The sequence below is a fragment of the Sapajus apella genome, unplaced genomic scaffold (assembly GCF_009761245.1).
Source record: "Sapajus apella isolate SASKATOON/1434 unplaced genomic scaffold, GSC_monkey_1.0 scaffold74, whole genome shotgun sequence".
NCBI classification, from domain to species: Eukaryota; Metazoa; Chordata; class Mammalia; order Primates; family Cebidae; genus Sapajus; species Sapajus apella.
In genome coordinates, this window is record NW_022437014.1 from 2,849,007 (window position 1) to 2,866,873 (window position 17,867).

Genomic DNA, 17,867 nt, shown 5'->3' on the forward strand with positions numbered 1-17,867 from the left:
AACAATTAAGCTTCTCAGTGTCTCATACTTAACCTCCTGGAAGCCAATAGTTAAGAGGGAAAAACCAAACCTTGTACACTAATCTAAAAACACATGTTGAACTTCTGGCAGTATCAGTAGGACATGAGCTTTACCAGAGAAGGGTTCACACTCCTGGACGTTTACCAGAGAAGACTTAAATACTGTGTTTAAAACAGACTGTCTGATAAACCGATTCTATCTACCATTAGAACATGTTGAAGGAGCTTAAAAGGAGCGTTAACAGCATCACAGCATATCCAGGTAACAAACCTGCACATGAGCCTCCTGAATCTAAATTTTTTTTAAAAAATGAGAGTTGATGGTATACCATCTTGGAGTGTTGTGATGCATGCCAAAAATCAATAAGTTCATCTTCAACATATTGAAGTTTTTACTTGCAATTTGGTCTTATGAGTGCCAGTTGCTTAATCAGAATAAAGTACAGTGACTCGATCACAATGCCAAAACAGCTAGGAAAATTAAATTCAAAATCTTAACACTTACATTTGTGGATGCTATTATTGTCCCTGCCAGTAGATACATTCTTTCAAATATTGGTAATACTTTAACATGCAAGTCAACTTACAGGTTGATTGATTTTGTTATGTTCTGTGATTTCCCACAAAAGTGGAAATCACACTTCTACCACCTAAAATAGAAATTTCTTGAGGATAAGAAGTTGTTTTACATATTTTTATCTCTAGCAATCAGAACAATGGTGATTATGGTATTGAATGACACTAAAAAGGTCAAAATTTAGAAAATATTTAGCCATCTAATATGTGGAAGTTAACTTTATTTTGATGAACGTTTGAGGTAAATTATGTACTGTCTGGAATCTATTTTCTGCCTAAAAGATTTCACATAAAATAGAGTTTTGCTTTATGAAACTATTTTTATATCATGGCAAATGGCCCATACTAATTGGGGCTTTGCTAATTTAGTTTCAACAAATTCTACAAAATAGAAAAGTCTGTTAGACAAGTCTCATATCCTGAGTCAGTTACTGTTTACCAGAAACAGTGGTTTAGTTCAGTGTTTTACTTTTATCCATAACTGATTATAAACTTTTTGTCTGAATTTACTAAATTTTTTCCACTATCTTATTTCTCCTGAAATCATCTGTGAGGCAAAAGTTTCAGATACATTTCTGTAACAAAAGACATGATTATAATGCCTGTATTTTATGAAACTGGTATTTTCAAAGCACTTTGTAACATTTATCTTCACAACTCCAGTGAAATAGATCGAAAAGGGATGTGATTTGTCCAAGATTATATGGCTAACATGTATCAGATGTGAGACTACTGTATAGCTTAGGTGCTGTAAAGTCTTATCAAGTAATTTCTTCCTATACCATGAACTTTCCTGGATACATCACTTCTTTATTATTTAGTGATTCTCTAACTTGCTTTCCCATTTTCAAACTGTTGCAAACATTTTTCACTGTCTAGCAAACTCCCCTCCTTTCAACCACTGCATATGACTCCTAGTTTAAAGAAGTAGAAGCCAGAGTCATCTGGCTGACCAGACATTCAGAGAAATGCCTAACAATGCTGCAGAGAGTAGTCTTCTTCAATGCATGTTTGGGTTGGCAAGGAAAGGCTAGAAACTACCAAAAAAAAAAAAAAAAAAAACACCAAAATGCAAATTCAGAATAAAATACCACACAAATGTGTGTCTTGAGGGTAGGATAGGAGTGGTTTTCAGCTGCCTCCTGTTAGCCTACAGCACAGATTTTAATTTTGTTCATTGAGGGTATGAGGAAGTATTGCAGGCTATGCCTTGCAGTGAGGTCTGATAAAAGACTCCATGCCCTCCAGCATAATGCCAGAATCCTTTAAGTGTATGCCTTCGGCAGATGAACTAGGAAAATAAGCAGGCCCTCAGAGCAAGATAGGGGGTACAAATTGGGAAATAAAAGTCTTCCGTGGGAATGCAAAACAAGCTTATTCTTGCACAAATTTGAAGCCTAAATTCACATCATTTCTGTGATTGAGAGGAGGTGGCTGTGGGGGTGGGGGGGGTTCAAGAGGTCTAACTTGAAAACATGAAGTTGTCCTTGCTTGATGCTAATCTCAAGGACCTGCAGGAAGCAGATGGAAAGCATCCCTGGAGGAATGTCCTTTAAACCCAGACTTCAGATAGATAAATTCCACAAAACAAGGGTTCAGAATAAAAAATCACACCTGTAAAAATTGCAGATATCAGAATTATCAAATGCATAGTATAAAATAATTATTCACTTATGAATTAAACACTTGAAATGTAAAACTTAAAATTGGCACATTTGGAAATCATTTTTAATGAAAATAAAATCTGAAATAGATGATTAAACAGATTAAATACAGTTAAAAAGAAATTTGTTAACTAGAAGATCTCAGGAAAAAAAATCACTCAGAATATAGCCCTGAGAAATACAAGATGGAACATACAACCAATGGGTGAAGAGAGAATGAGAATATAATGAGCTGGCCCGACATATGTGTAATCGAAATTTTAGAGAAATTATTCAAAGGAAAAATGAGAGTTTACCCAAATTTATGAAAGACACCCAAGTTTCAGATTCAGAAACCCCAACATATCCAAGGTGGGCTTTGTGAAAACACATTTAAAGGAAAGCTTCAAAACACTAAAAACAATATTTTTTTTTTTTTTTTTTAAAGACGGAGTTTCACTCATGTTACCCAGGCTGGAGTGCAATGGCACGATCTCGGCTCACCGCAACCTCCGCCTCCTGGGTTCAGGCAATTCTCCTGCCTCAGCCTCCTGAGTAGCTGGGATTACAGGCACGTGCCACCATGCCCAGCTAATTTTTTGTATTTTTAGTAGAGACGGGGTTTCACCATGTTGACCAGGATGGTCTCAATCTCTTGCCCTCGTGATCCACCCGCCTCGGCCTCCCAAAGTGCTGGGATTACAGGCTTGAGCCACCGCGCCCGGCCCTAAAAACAATATTTTTAAAGCAGATCGACAGAAGATATTACTGACAAAAGAATAAAAAGTGAATGTTAGTGTTTAACAACTAAGGAATCCAGAAGACGGTAAAACATCTTCAAAATGCTGAGAGAAAGTAACCTGTAATGTAAAATTCTACCCGTAATGAAATTGTTAACAATGGAGTGAAGTAAAAACATGGAGAGAGAAAAACAGCTATTCACTAATCCTCACACCAAATAATCTGAAAGATGTATGTCATTATAAATAAAAGACTTGCACACACGTATTTATAGGAGTACCATTTGCAATTGCAGGAACATGGAACACACACACACCCCCATAGAAGACTACTCAGCCATAAAAAGGAATGAAATAATGGCATTCGTAGCTACCTGGATGGAGTTGGAGGCCACTATTCTAAGTGTAATAACTCAGGAATTGAAAACCAAACATAGTGCTTTCTCACTCGTAAGAGGGGAGCTAAGCTATGAGGATGAAAGGGCATAAGAATGACACAATGGACATTGGGGGAAGGATGGGACAGATGAGGGATAAAAGACTACATATGGGATACGGTGTATACTGCTCAGGTGATAGATATACCAAAATCTGAGAAATCACAACTAAAGAACATATCTGTGTAACCAAACATCACTTGTTCCCCCAAAAACTTAGCGAAATAAATAATAATGGAGTAATGTCAGAAAGGTCTGAAATACAGGAAGGAATGTTAAGCAAAGAAAAATGTTACATAAGTAGATAATTACAAACATATAGGTATGAAAATTTCTAACCTATAGGAATAAAAAAAATTGAGAACCAAAATCCTGTGTGATAGCATATAAATCAGGAGGCTGTAGTAATGGAGTTAAAGCATTTTAAGGTCCTAGGGCTGTTTGGAGGAGTGTAAACATGTTGACTAAACTTCAGGCTGAATATGCCTTTCAAAAGAAAAAATACGTAACTTTCAAATTTGGGGTTGGTAGAGATAAAAATAGTGGGTGCTAGGATGAGGTTAGAACTTGGCCACCACAATGTAACAACTAAAAAAAAAATTGAGAAAGACCAAATCAATATAGTATAAACGTTAGTCTGGTCGATGTCATGAAGTTAATACTTCAGCATAAAGAAAATGTGTCATACTTCGTTATGAAACAAATTCAGCTATATGCTGTTTACTAGAGATACTCCTAATACAGCTGCATAAAGGATAAGAGTGAAAACACAGAAAAATGGTATGCTGTGCCATACTAACAAAAGGAAAGCAAAAATTAATAGAACTTCAAAGAGAAAACCTACACATGAGGTACAGTGTACATTGTACCTGTTTTTTAAAGTTTCCAATGTTTTATTGGAAATTTTAACATATATCATTGTTCAAGCACACAAAATCAAGGATATAGACCAATAAGAAAATACCCCAAAATGGTCAATTATAGGACATATCCAACAAAGTATACTTTTTATTAACACTCGGAACATTTTTAGAAATTGACCACATAGTAGCAACACAATAAATTAGAGGCAAAGAGACATAATGATGAAAAATGCATCCATTTACCAGCTGTGAGACTTTGGGCAAGTAAATGAACTACTCTGTGCCTAACACCTCATTTCTAAAACTGGATGATAAAGATGCCTACCCCATAGGATGACTGTGAGAACTGCTTGATACCAAAATCAGACAAACACACTATGAAAAATAAAATATCTCTCATCAACATGGATGCAAAAATCTTTAGCAAGTCTAATATATAAAAGGGATATTACCTCATGACCAAATAGGTTTTATCCCAGGAGTGTAACATCAGTTTAATGTTCAAAAATCAGCATGATAAATGCCATATGTGTAGTGTAAAGGAGAAAATCATATGAACATCTCAATAGATGCAGAACGAATTTGACAAAATTCAACAATAGATGATTTTTTAAATTTTAGTAAACGAGGGGACATTTTTCAGTCTAATAAAAAGCGTCTTCAAAAAGTCTGTAGCTGATGTTTAAGATAGATTGACAGCATATTACCTAGAACAAGAACAAAGTACTTCATAACATTGTGCTGGGGGTCTTAGCTATTTGCAATAGACAAGGGGAAAAAAGGTTTAAAAATTAGAAAAACAGAAGTAAAATTGCCTCTTTGTAAGTGACACAATTTCTTAGGTTAAAAAAAAATCCTACAGATAACTGCAGAAAGTAACATCTAAGCTTGCAGGCTATAACTGTATACTAGTGAAAAACAGAAAAATGAAATACAAAAATTCCACTGGCAGGTTATGGTAGCTCACGCTTGTAATCTCACTACTTTAGGAGGCTAAGTTAGGAGGATCGCCTGAGCTCAGAAGTTTCAGACCAGCCTGGGCAAGATAGTGAAACCTCATCTCTACAAAAAAGCCAGGTGCAGCGATGTGTGCCTGTAATCCCAGCTACTTGGGAGGCTCACGTGGGAGGATCACTTGAGTCCAGCAGGTCAAGGATGCAGTAAGCCAAGATTGCACCACTGAACTCCACCCTGGACAACAGAACAAGTCCCTGTTTCAAAAAACAAAAAACAATTCTACATGGAATAGTGCCAAAAAAAGTAAAATACTTAGGAATAAATAAAAGATGTGTAAGACCTCTACAAGGAAAACTACAAAACATTATTGAGAGAAATTAAAGAGGCCTCAGTAAATGGAAAAAATATACCCTGAAAAGCTCATTATTTTTAAGGTGTTATTTCTCCCTCAATTTGGCCTATAAATTTAATGCAATTCCTATTAAAATTTTTGCAGGTTATCTTGGTAGCTATTGACAAGATGGTTTTAAAATATGCATGGACATACAGGAGACTTAGTGTAGCTGAAACAATTTTGTAAAAGAAGGACAAAGTTGAAGGATCACACTACTTCAAGAGTAACTGTAAAGCTACAGTCATCAAGAGAGTGTAACACTGGGGAAAAGATAGACATATAGATCAATGGAGCAGGATAGAAAATCCAGAATTAGACCCACATATATATAGTGAACTGATTTTTTTCCCCCAAAAGTGCCAAGGTAATTTAGTGGGAAAAAGTTGCCTCAACAAGTAGTTCCAAAATAATTGGATATTCACGTGGGAAAAATGAACATTGATTCTTACCTTACACTATAAAATGTACTCGATGTAGATCATAGACCTAACTGTAAAAGCTAAAATTTGTAGAAGATGGGAGAAGATGTCTTGAAGAAGGCAAAGGTTTTGTAGGAAACAAAGCATGAACCAAAATTGACAAATGAGACTTTATCAACAAAATTTAAAACTTTTATTTTTTGCAAAACAGATAGTGAAGAGGCAAGCCACAGACTGGGAGGCAGTATTTGTAGCACATGTATCTGACAAAGTACATGTATTCAAAATATATAAAGAACTCATAACTAAATGAGAAAGTCTAGTAAAAATAAGCAAATGGTTTGAACAGATACTTCACAAAAGATATATGCATAGCTAAGAAATACATGAAGAGATGCTCAAGATCATTAGTTTTTAGAAAAATGAAAATTACACTCAACAATGAACTACCACTAAACATTGACTAGGAGGACTAAAATTTAAAAGACTGACCATGCCAACTATTGGCTAGAACTTGGATTAATTGGAACTCCTACACTGATGATAGGAATGTAAAGTTTTACAACCACTTTGGAAAACAGTTTAGCAGTTATAAAAAAAAAAAAAAAAAAAAAGTAAGACAAGCCTGTCATAAAATCTAGCCGTTACAGAAGCCAGGTGTGGTGGCACAGGCCTATAATCCCAGCTACTCAGGAAACTGAGGCAGGAGGATCACTTGAGCCCAGCAGCTCAAGACTAGCCTGGGCAGCATAGCAAGACCCTGTCTCAAAACTTATGGAGAAAAATCTAGCCATTATAGATATTTACCCAAGGGAAATGAAGGCACATATTCCTATAAAAATTAAATATGGATGTATATAATAGCTTCATTCACAATAATTCTAAACTAACCCAAATGTTCGTCAGAAATGAATGAATGAACAAAATACAGTATACCCATACAAAGGAATAGTACTCAGTAGTAAAAGCAAAGGAACAAACTACTGACACAACAACATGGATGTCTCAAAATCAGTGTGCTCTGAAGGAAGCCAGGGAAAAGGGAGCTCACACTGTATCATTTCATTTACATTAAATTTTAGGAAGTACAAACCTGTGGTCACAGAAAGCAAATCACTAGTTTCCTGGGGTCTGCCTCAGAAGGGACGACTTACAAAAGGGGCAGGATGAGTGGGGTAATATTCTGTATTTGATTGCTGTGATAGTTTCAAAGGTTGTGAAGCTTTCTCAAAACTCTGAATTGTACACCTTAAATGTATGCAGTGTATTCTACATAAATTATATTTCAATGAAGTGGATTAAAAAAAGTTCAGGGCTTTGCAATTTACTCCAAGAATAAAAGCTTAAGCAGGGAAGAAATACGCAACGTGCATCTCCATCATTTATCAGCTCTGTGTAACTTGGTTAATTTGCTTGCGTAAATTATTTACCTTTTCTGTGCCTATTTTCCTGCTTATAAGAATCAGAATAATAATACCTGCCTCATACAATTATTGTGAAAATTAAAATACATACTTCATACAAAATGTTTGGGACATAGTAGGTACTGTTGATTGTTAGCTATTAAATTTTATACAATTTGGATTTCATAGTCTACATTCTCACACCCCTAAAACGACAAGCCAGAAATCAGTAACAAAAAATAACTTGTAAAGCTGGGTGTAGTGGCATGTGCCTATAGTCTGAGATACTCAGGAGGCTGAGGCGGGAGTATCACTTGAGCCCAGGAAATTGAGTCCAATCCTAGGCAATATATCGAAACCCTGTCTCTTAAAAAAACAGCAAACAAAAAACAACTTATGAAGGTTCGTTTAGAAATTTTTAAAACCATTATTAACACATGGATAAAGGAAGAAATTGCAATGACATTTTAGAAATACTATATGCTAATAAAAAGACTATATATCAGAACTTGAATTCTGCAGCTAGGTTGGCTTGCAGAAGTAAATTTAGAACCTTAAATGTTTACATTAGAAAAAAACTGAAATTTAATAAGCTAATCATCTAATTTGTGTTAGAAAAAGAACAGGATAAATCCAAAGGAGATGAATCTTGACACTTATAAAACAGAAAAAACAAAGAGGCTTGATAAAGCCAAAAGCTACCTAATGCCTTTCTTCATAATCAGACTTCTTTCAGAGTTGACCATGCATGTATCACCATTTTCTCACTTCTCAAGCCACTCTCATCTGCCTTTCCCCCGTCGCTCTGCAAAATAGTTGTTGCCTATGGCTCACAATGACCTTCATGTCAACAAGTTCATTAGACATTTTTCAGTGTTCATTCAAATTAACCTCTCAGCAGCAATTGACTCCCCTGTATCTTTCCCCTTAACACTTTTCCACTGGCTAGCACACTGAATAGCATACTCTTGAATTTTTTGTTACCTTGTTAGCTTCTTTATAAGCTCATACTCTTGTCTTGCCATCAGAGAGGTTGTGATTTCAAAACACTTAAGCCTAGATCCCCTCTTTCCAAGTGATCACATCCACTTTTGTGACATCATGCCACTTAATGAATCACAAATTTATCTCTGATCGTCACCCACACTACTCTTGAGTTCTGACTCCGTAGATTCTACACTGATTTGATATCGTCGTGATATCTGATGCACTCAGATTCAACATGTCCCAAAGTGAGCTCATGATCTTTCCTCCTCTTGTCCCACCCTACACCTGTCTCCATCAAAACCTGGTTCTTGAAGCAGTCACAGTACAGTGACTTGGGAGGCCAAGGTGGCAGCATCACTTGAGCCCAGGAGTTTGAGGCTGCAGTAAGCAATGTTTGTGCCACTATACTCCAGCCTGGGTGACAGAGCCAGACCCCAACTCACACACACACACACACAGAAAACTTGGTTCTCCTCTTTTATTCCCCATTTCATTGCCTAGGATTGCCATCCAGTTATTTATGTAATTCAGAAACCTATGAGCCATTCTTCATATTGCTTTGTCCCTCATTCCTCACCTTCACTCAATCACCAAATCCTGTTACCTCCTAACCTCTCTTAAGTTCATTCACTTCTCCCCTTCAAAATGCCCGGTCCGGGCTACTAGCATCTATTGCCTAGTCCATGGCAGTTACCCTTCTAATTGATGTGTCTGTAAACTCTGGCCCCCACAGGCCCATTCTCCATAGTGTTACCAGAGTTTTTTGAAACAAAAATCTATTATAAAAGCCCCACCCTTAGATTCCTCCATTGGCTCTAGTTACTCATTAGAATAAAGAGAGTTTTATATTTAATACCAGGCATTTCATGGTTCCAGCCTAATCTCAAACTATGCTCCTCATCTCACCATTCCAGCCACATAAATGTTATTCCTTTGTACTTGCTATATTCCATTTGCTACAGAGCCATTCCATATTCTTTTCTTGCTACTTAGAATGTTCTTTCCTCCTCCTCTGCTTAGTTAACTGTCAACTCCAGGGCAGTGCTTCTTCAGGGAAGCCTTCATCCAACTAAAGTTAGATTCCAAAATTATAGACTAGTAGAGCATTACGCTGCTCCTCTTCATATCATTTGCACAGTCAGAATTTTATATTTGTGTGACTTCTTTGTGTGAGCTTACTAAATTGGTAAGCACTATAGGAGTAAGGACTAAGTCTGTTCTTGCTGTATCCCTAGTGCCTAATTTAACATCTGATGTGTATTGGGTGTTCAGTAAATACTGAATGAAGTTCTTGTTCACCATATCCCAAATAGCATAGTAGGGAGGAATCCCTGGATATGTAATTTCACAGCAGAATTTGCTCTACCCTTTTCTTTCTTCTCTTTTTCCACTTATCTACCTCTTCCATTAAAAAAAAAAAAAAAGCTTGCTTTAAAACAAGAGTCCCAAAACCAAATGCCTAGAGAGACCTGAATTCTATAACCATCTGAGAGAGAATAGGGAGTGTTGGTGATTGTGGTGAACCGGAAAGTACATGTTTAAAGGAGGGTCAGTGGTGGCTGGGGAGTTGGGGAGAGATAGCATAGGGAGAAATGCCAGATACAGGTGATGGGGAGGAAGGCAGCAAATCACACTGCCACATGTGTACCTATGCAACAATCTTGCATGTTCTTCACATGTACCCCAAAACCTAAAGTGCAATGAAATAAAAAGAAAGAAGACAAACCTTAATTCAGTTCTAGCTGTGAGATTACATTGTCAAATCATCTGATTTTTCAAGAGAAATCGGAAATTTGGGTTTCTTAAAATGAAAAATCTACTTTTTAAATAATGACAGAGGATTTTCAAGCATGTTTAAAATACTGTAGGCTAATACTGAATAAGCTAAGCAAAACTTTTGTGGATCAAACCGTGGGTTATTTTCTTCTCCTCCTCTTCCTCCTCCTCATAGGAATGAAACAACTAAATATAATCCTGTCTTTATAATTTGCATATACCAAGATTTAATTACATTTAATACCTATCAAAGTTAGTTAAAATGAACTCTGAATAACTTATACCTTATGGAAAAATTACGGTGTTCCAAGTCTGACCGAATGTGTAGAAAGTACCATATATCTTTGGATATACCATCTATGTCTGTCTTCCCCTTCTATACTACATACTGCTATAGATCAGCCACTGTTTTATATTTATTTTGAAAGAAATTTTGCATTCTCTTCACATAGCACCGTTACATATGTGGTCAGTGCTTAATGACTTGGATGGTTGAGCAAATTAGTGGTAAAGTAAGGGAATTTAAAATAAGCATTTTCTTCTTTCCACCTTCACAAACAAAATCAGAATCTAACTTAACTTCATGGAATGTTTCATCTAATTTGTTTTAAATAAAACTTTTAAAACTTAAGTGTCCTTGTAATCTTACTTTAACTTTGGTAAAGGGGTATGTTTAAGATAGCATAAATTCATGAATAGCCATGAACAAGAAGTCTGGGAACCGGAATTCTAGTCCAAATTCTGCTTTACTTGAATAATTGATATTTACAAGTCATTATTTTTCTGGGACAGTTGTATACTTTGTAAAGTGGTTAGTCTCAGTGATATCTAAGATACCTTGAATTCTAGTATTCTAATACTAACAAAGCAATCCAGAATTGGAGAATTTTTGCTTAAACTCCTTAGTACATAGTTCTGAAATCTAATATGGTGTCTATGAATTCTATCTCTGAAATATAGATGCCAATTGAACATAGTTACATATACCATGTTAAAACTGATCAAAATGTAGTTTAGGACCTAGGGATTATCATCTTTCTAGGATAATATTTCAAATTTGTATCATCTCTCTTTGTACAACAACTCAATTATAGCTGCCATTTTCATTAGCATATTAATCACACTCTACAATTTCTTTTTTAACCTCACAGTCTCTGAGAGTATAAAACTTAAGAAATATTTTCTTAAAATTTTGTACTCTCCTCAGCTACTGTGTAGGATCCAGTCATCTGAGCTGTTTCAAGGTAGTACAGTATATACTCTAAGGAGAATATGAACTTTCATGCCTTTATAGTCCTATTTTAGGTTGTTTCATTGGTCAGGAGACTCCTTGTGTTTTTTTTTCTCTCCAAGGGCTTTTGTGGAAGAAAAGTTCAATGTGAGGGTTGAGGCTGTTAAGTATTTAAAAAAAAATCTATTCTGAAAAGAATGAGACATTAATCAGCAAGACTGATAGCAGTAACTTAAGTCAGAGTAGACAGAGCCTATATACTTGGCAGTAGCAGGAAATCCTTTTGCCCAAACTAGAAAAAGTGATGTAATAACCTGCTAGGAGCATTATACATAAGTATTTTTTTTGAGATGAATTAGCAGGCTAGAATCAGATATGGTTAAAGGCACCTACATTTCCAAATGGATGATGGATTTTCCAGGTTTTGTAAAATGGATGTTATGGGGATGCTGTTAGAACACTGGATACAGGCCAGGCACAGTGACTTACGCCTGTAATACCAGCACTTTGGGAGGCTGAGGCAGGTGCATCATCTGATGTCAGGAGTTTGACACCAGCCTGGCCAACATAGTTAAACCCCATCTCTACTAAAAATACAAAAAATTAGCTGAGGGTGATAGCGTGTGCCTGTAATCCCAACTACTCAGAAGGCTGAGGCAGGAGAATTGCTTGAACCCGGGAGGTGGAGGTTGCAGTGAGCTAAGATCACACCATTGCACTCCAGCCTGGGTTGACAAAGGAAGACACCATCTCAAAAAGAAAGAAAGAAAAGAACAGAACAGAGGCATCAGACAGTTAAGAACTTAGGTAATGGAGTCCCATTCCTTGGACCCTTGCTAAGTGACCTTAAGCAGGTAACTTCTCTGTATCATAGTTTCTTCATCTGTACCTATCTCAGGGGATCGTGAAGTTAAATAGAATAATACTTTAAATATACCAAGAGTAGTAAGTAATAGAACATAGTAAGATTCAAATGGTAGCTATTGTTATTTTAGTCAGAAAAGAAGAGCATTTCTAAAGTTAAGATTTTTCTATGGCTTTCTATGTATAAACTTTAGACACTACAATAAACACTTTTTCTAATTTATGGTAATATTTCTAATACCATTCTTTCCTTACTGTATGATTAAGATAGGTTTGTAGGCATTCTCACCTTTTTAGATGACAAATCAAGGTGATGGATTTGTCCTAAACCACATTAGAAATTAGAAGGGTTGGAAGGCAGGTCTTCTGACTGTACTGTTTTTTTCTGTCATACTCTAGAATGAACAGGTTTAAGCTAATGTCAGCATTCATCACTGCTTACATTCAGATTGTTCTTAAGAAATTCAGATTAATTACTGGGTGGCTGGCAAAATGGCCGGTTAGGAATAGCTTTGGTCTGCAGCTTCCAATGAGATCAATGCAGAAGGTGGGTGATTTCTGCATTTCCAACTGAGGTGCCTAGCTCATCTCATTGGGACTGGCTAGACAGTGGATACAGCCCACAAAGGGTGAGCCAAAGAAAGGTGAGGCATTGCCTCACCCAGGAAGTGCAAGGGATTGTGTGTGGAACTCCCTCCCCTAGCCAAGGGAAGCCAATGAGGGACTATGCTTTGAGGAACAATGCATTCCAGCCCAGATAACTATGCTTTTCTTATAGTCTTCACAACCTGCAGACCAGGAGAGTCCCTCAGATGCCTACACCACCAGAGCCCTGGGTTTCAAGCACAAAACTGGCTGGCCATTTGGGTAGACACTGAGCTAGCTGCAGGAGTTTTTTTTTTCATATCCCAGTGGTGCCTAGAACACCAGAAAGAGAGAACTATTCACTCCCCTGGAAAAGGGGCTGAAACCAGGGAGCCAAGTGGTCTGGCTCAGCAGATCCCACCCCCATAGAGCCCAGCAAGCTAAGATCCACTGGCTTGAAATTCTTGCTGCCAGCACAGCAGTCCGAAGTCAACATGGGACATTCGAGCTTGGTTGGGGGAGGGGCGTCTGCCATTACTGAGGCTTGAGTAGCTGGGTTTTCCACTCACAGTGTAAACAAAGATGCCTGGAAGTTTGAACTGGGCGGAGCCCACTGCAGCTCAGCAAAGCTGCTGTAGCCAGATTGCCTCTCTCTGGATTCCTCCTCTCTGGGCAGGGCATCTTTGAAAGAAAGGCAGCAGGCCCAGTCAGAGTGTTATATATGAAACTCCCATCTCCTTGGGAGAGAGCACCTTGAGGAAGGGGTGGCTGTGCACTTAAACATTCTTTCCTGCCAGATCTGAAGAGAGCAGGAGATCTCCCAGTGCAGCACTTGAGCTCTGCTAAGGGACAGACTGCCTCCTCAAGTGGGTCCTGGACCCTCGTGCCTCCTTACCTCCCAGCAGGGATCAACAGACACGTCATACAGGAGAGCTCCAGCTGGCTCCCGGGGGGACAAAGCTTCCAGAGGAAAGAACAGGCAACAATCTTTGCTGTTCTGCAGCATCTGCTGGTGATACCCAGGCAAACTCCAGCAGATCTGCAGCAGAGGGGCCCTGTTAAAGGGAAAACTAACAAACAGAAAGGGGTAGCATCAGCATCAACAAAATGGATGTCACCCCTCTGAAGGTCACCAGTATCAAAGACCAAAGGTAGATAAATCCACAAAAATGAGGAAAAACCAGCGCAAAAAGACTGAAAATTCCAAACACCAGAATGCCTCTTCTCCTCCATAGGATTACAGCTCCTTGCCAGCAAGGGAACAAAACTGGACTGAGAGTAAGTTTGACAAACTGACAGAAGTAGGCTTCAGAAAGTGGGTAATAGCAAACTCCTCTGAGCTAAAGTAGCATGTTCTAACCCAATGCAAGGAAGCTAAGAACCTTGAAAAAAGACTAGAGGAATTGCTAACCAGCATAATCAGTTTAGAACAGAACATAAATGACCTGATGAAGCTGAAAAATGCAGTGTGAAAACTTCGTGAAGCATATATAGGTATCAATAGCTGAATCGATCAAGCAGAAAGGATATCAGAGATTGAAGATCAACTTAATGAAATAAAGCGTAAAGACAAGATTAGAGAAAAAAGAATGAAACGGACTGAACAGAGCCTCCAGGAATATGTGAAATTTTGAGGGAAATTTATAGCACTAAAATGCCCTCAGGAGAAAGTGGGAAAGATCTAAAATGGACACCCTAACATCACAATTAAAAGAACTAGAGAAGCAAGAACAAACAAATTCAAAAGCTAGCGGAAGAGAAGAAATAACTAAGATCAGAGCAGAACTGAAGGAGATAGAGACATGAAAAACCCTTCCAAAAAATCATCAAATCCAGGAGCTGTTTTTTTTCTTAAAAAAGATTAATGAAATGGACCACTCACCAGACTAATGGGGAAGAAAAGAGAGAAGAATCAAGTAAACACCATAAAAAATGATGAGGGATATCACCACTGATCTCACAAAAATACCACCACTATGCAAATAAACTAGAAACACCTCTGTGCAAATAAACTAGAAAATCTAGAGGAAATGGATAAAGTCCTGGACACCTACACCCTCCCAAGACTAAACCAGGAAGAAGTCAAATACCTGAATAGACCAATAACAAGTTCTGAAATTGAGGCAGTAGTTAATAGTCTACCAACAAAAAAAAGCCGAGGACCAGACTGATTCACAGTCAAATTCTACCAGAGGTACAAAGAGAGCTGCTACCATTCCTTCTGAAACTATTCCAAACAATAGACAAAGAAGGAATCCTCCCTAACTCATTTTATGAGGCCAGCATCATCCTGATACCAAAACCTGGCAGAGACACAACAAAAAAAGAAAATTTCAGACCAATATCTCTGATGAACATTGATGCAAAATCCCTCAATAAAATACTGGAAAACTGAGTCCAGCAGCACCTCAAAAAGCATATTCACCACAATCAAGTTGGCTTCATCCCTGGGATGCAAGACTGGTTCAACAGATGCAAATCAATAAATGTAATGCATCACATAAACAGAATGAATGACAAAAACCAGATTATCTTAATAGATGCAGAAAAGGCCTTTGATAAAATTCAACACCCCTTCATGCTAAAAACTCTCAATAAATTAGGTATTGATGGTACGTATCTCAAAATAAGAGCTACTTATGGGAAGACCACAGCCAATATCATACTGAATGGGCAAAAGCTGGAAGCATCCCCTTTGAAAACCAGCATAATACAAGGATGCCCTCTCTCACCACTCCTATTCAACATTGTATTGGAAGTTCTGGCCAGGACAGTCAGGCAAGAGAAAGAAAGAAAGGGCATTCAAATAAGAAGAGAGGAAGTCAAATTCTGTTTGCAGATGACATGATTGTATATTTAGAAAAACCCATCATCTCAGCCCAAAATCTCGTCACGCTCATAAGCAACTTCAGCAAAGTCTCAGGATAGAAAATCGGTTTGCAAAAATCACAAGCATTCCTATGCACTAATAACCAAATCATGAGTGAACTCCCATTCACAGTTGCTACAAAGAGAATAAAATACCTAGGAATACAACTTACAAGGGATGTGAAGGACCTCTTCAAGGAGAACTACAAACCACTGCTCAAGGAAATAAGAGAGGACACAAACAAATGGAAAAACTTTCCATGCTCATGGATAGGAGGAATGAATATTGTGAAAATGGCTGTACTGCTCAAAGTAATTTATAGGTTCAATGCTGTCCCCATCAAGCTATCATTGACTTTCTTCACAGAATTTAAAAAAAAAAAAAAACTACTTTAAATTTCATATGGAACCAAAAAAGAGCCCATATAGCCAAGACAATCCTAAGCAAAAAGAACACAGCTGGAGGCATCATGCTACCTGACCTCAAACTATACTACAAGGCCATAGTAACCAAAACAGCATGGTACTGGTACCAAAACAGAAATATGGAATAGTGGAACAGAACAGAGGCCTCAGAAATAATGCCACACATCTGCAATCATCTGACAAAAACAAGCAATGGGGAAAGCATTCCCTATTAAATAAATGGTGTTGGGAAAACTGGCTAGCTATATGCAGAAAGCTGAAACTGGAACCCTACCTTACATATTATGCAAAAATTAACTCAAGATGGATTAAAGACTTAAATGTAAGACCTGAAACCATGAAAACCCTAGAAGAAAACCTAGACAATACCATTCAGGACATAGGCATGGGCAAAGACTTCATGACTAAAACACCAAAAGCAATGGCAACAAAAGCCAAAATTAACAAATAGGATCTAATTAAAGAGCTTCTGCTCAGCAAAAGAAACCGTCATCAGCGCGAACAGGCAACCTACAGAATGGAAGAATATTATCTGACGAAGGGCTAATATCCAGAATCTACAAAGAACTTAAACAAATTTACAAGAAAACCCCATCCAAACATGGGCGAAGGATATGAACAAACACTTCCCCAAAGAAGACATTTATGCAGCCAACAAACATGAAAAAAAAAAAAAGCACATCATCACTGATCATTAGAGAAATGCAAATCAAAACCACAATGAGATCTGATGCCAGTTAGAATGGCAGTCATTAAGACACCAGAAAGCAACAGATGCTGGAGAGGATTTGGAGAAATAGGAATGCTTTTACACTGTTGGTGGGAGTGGAAATTAGTTCAATCATTGTGGAAAACTGTGTGGCTATTCCTCAAGGATCTGGAACCAGAAGTACCATTTGACACAGCAATTCCATTACTGCATATATACCCAAAGGATTATAAATCATTCTGCTATAGAGACACATACACACATGTGTTTATTGCAGCACTATTCACAGTAGCACAGACTTGAAAACAATCCAAATGCCCATCAGTGATAGACTGGAAAAAGAAGATGTAGCACATATACACCATGGAATACTATGAAGCCATAAAAAAGGACGTGTTTATGTCCTTTGCAGGGACATGGATGAAGCTGGAAACTATCATTCTCAGCAGACTAACACAGGATCAGAAAATCAAACACCACATGTTCTCACTCATAATTGGCAGTTGAACAATGAGAACACGTGGACACAGAGGGGACCATCACACACTGGGGCCTGTGAGGGAGTGGGGGGCTAGGGGAGGGGTAGCATTAGGAGAAATATCTAATGTAGATGACGGGTTGATGGGTGCTGCAGACCATCATGGCATGTGTTTACCTATATAACAAACCTGCGCTTTCTGCCCATGTATCCCAGAGCTTGAAGTATAATTTTTTTTTTTTTTTTTTTTTTTTTTGAGACGGAGTTTCACTCTTGTTACCCAGGCTAGAGTGCAATGGCGCGATCTCGGCTCACCGCAACCTCCGCCTCCTGGGTTCAGGCAATTCTCCTGCCTCAGCCTCCTGAGTAGCTGGGATTACAGGCACGCACCACCATGCCCAGCTAATTTTTTGTATTTTTAGTAGAGACGGGGTTTCACCATGTTGACCAGGATGGTCTCGATCTCTTGACCTCGTGATCCACCCGCCTCG

General features: G+C 37.9%; 1 protein-coding gene and 1 long non-coding RNA gene across 2 annotated transcripts in view; both read left to right on the forward strand.

Moving 5' to 3' along the window:
* GPR137C (G protein-coupled receptor 137C) overlaps positions 1-17,867 on the forward strand; it is an 83,577-nt gene that overhangs the window by 3,580 nt on the left and 62,130 nt on the right. The window lies entirely within an intron of this gene.
* On the forward strand, positions 5,571-10,846 carry LOC116532025. The gene is made up of 2 exons (XR_004260680.1): positions 5,571-9,987; positions 10,160-10,846. It is a non-coding gene; the product is annotated as an uncharacterized LOC116532025 (long non-coding RNA).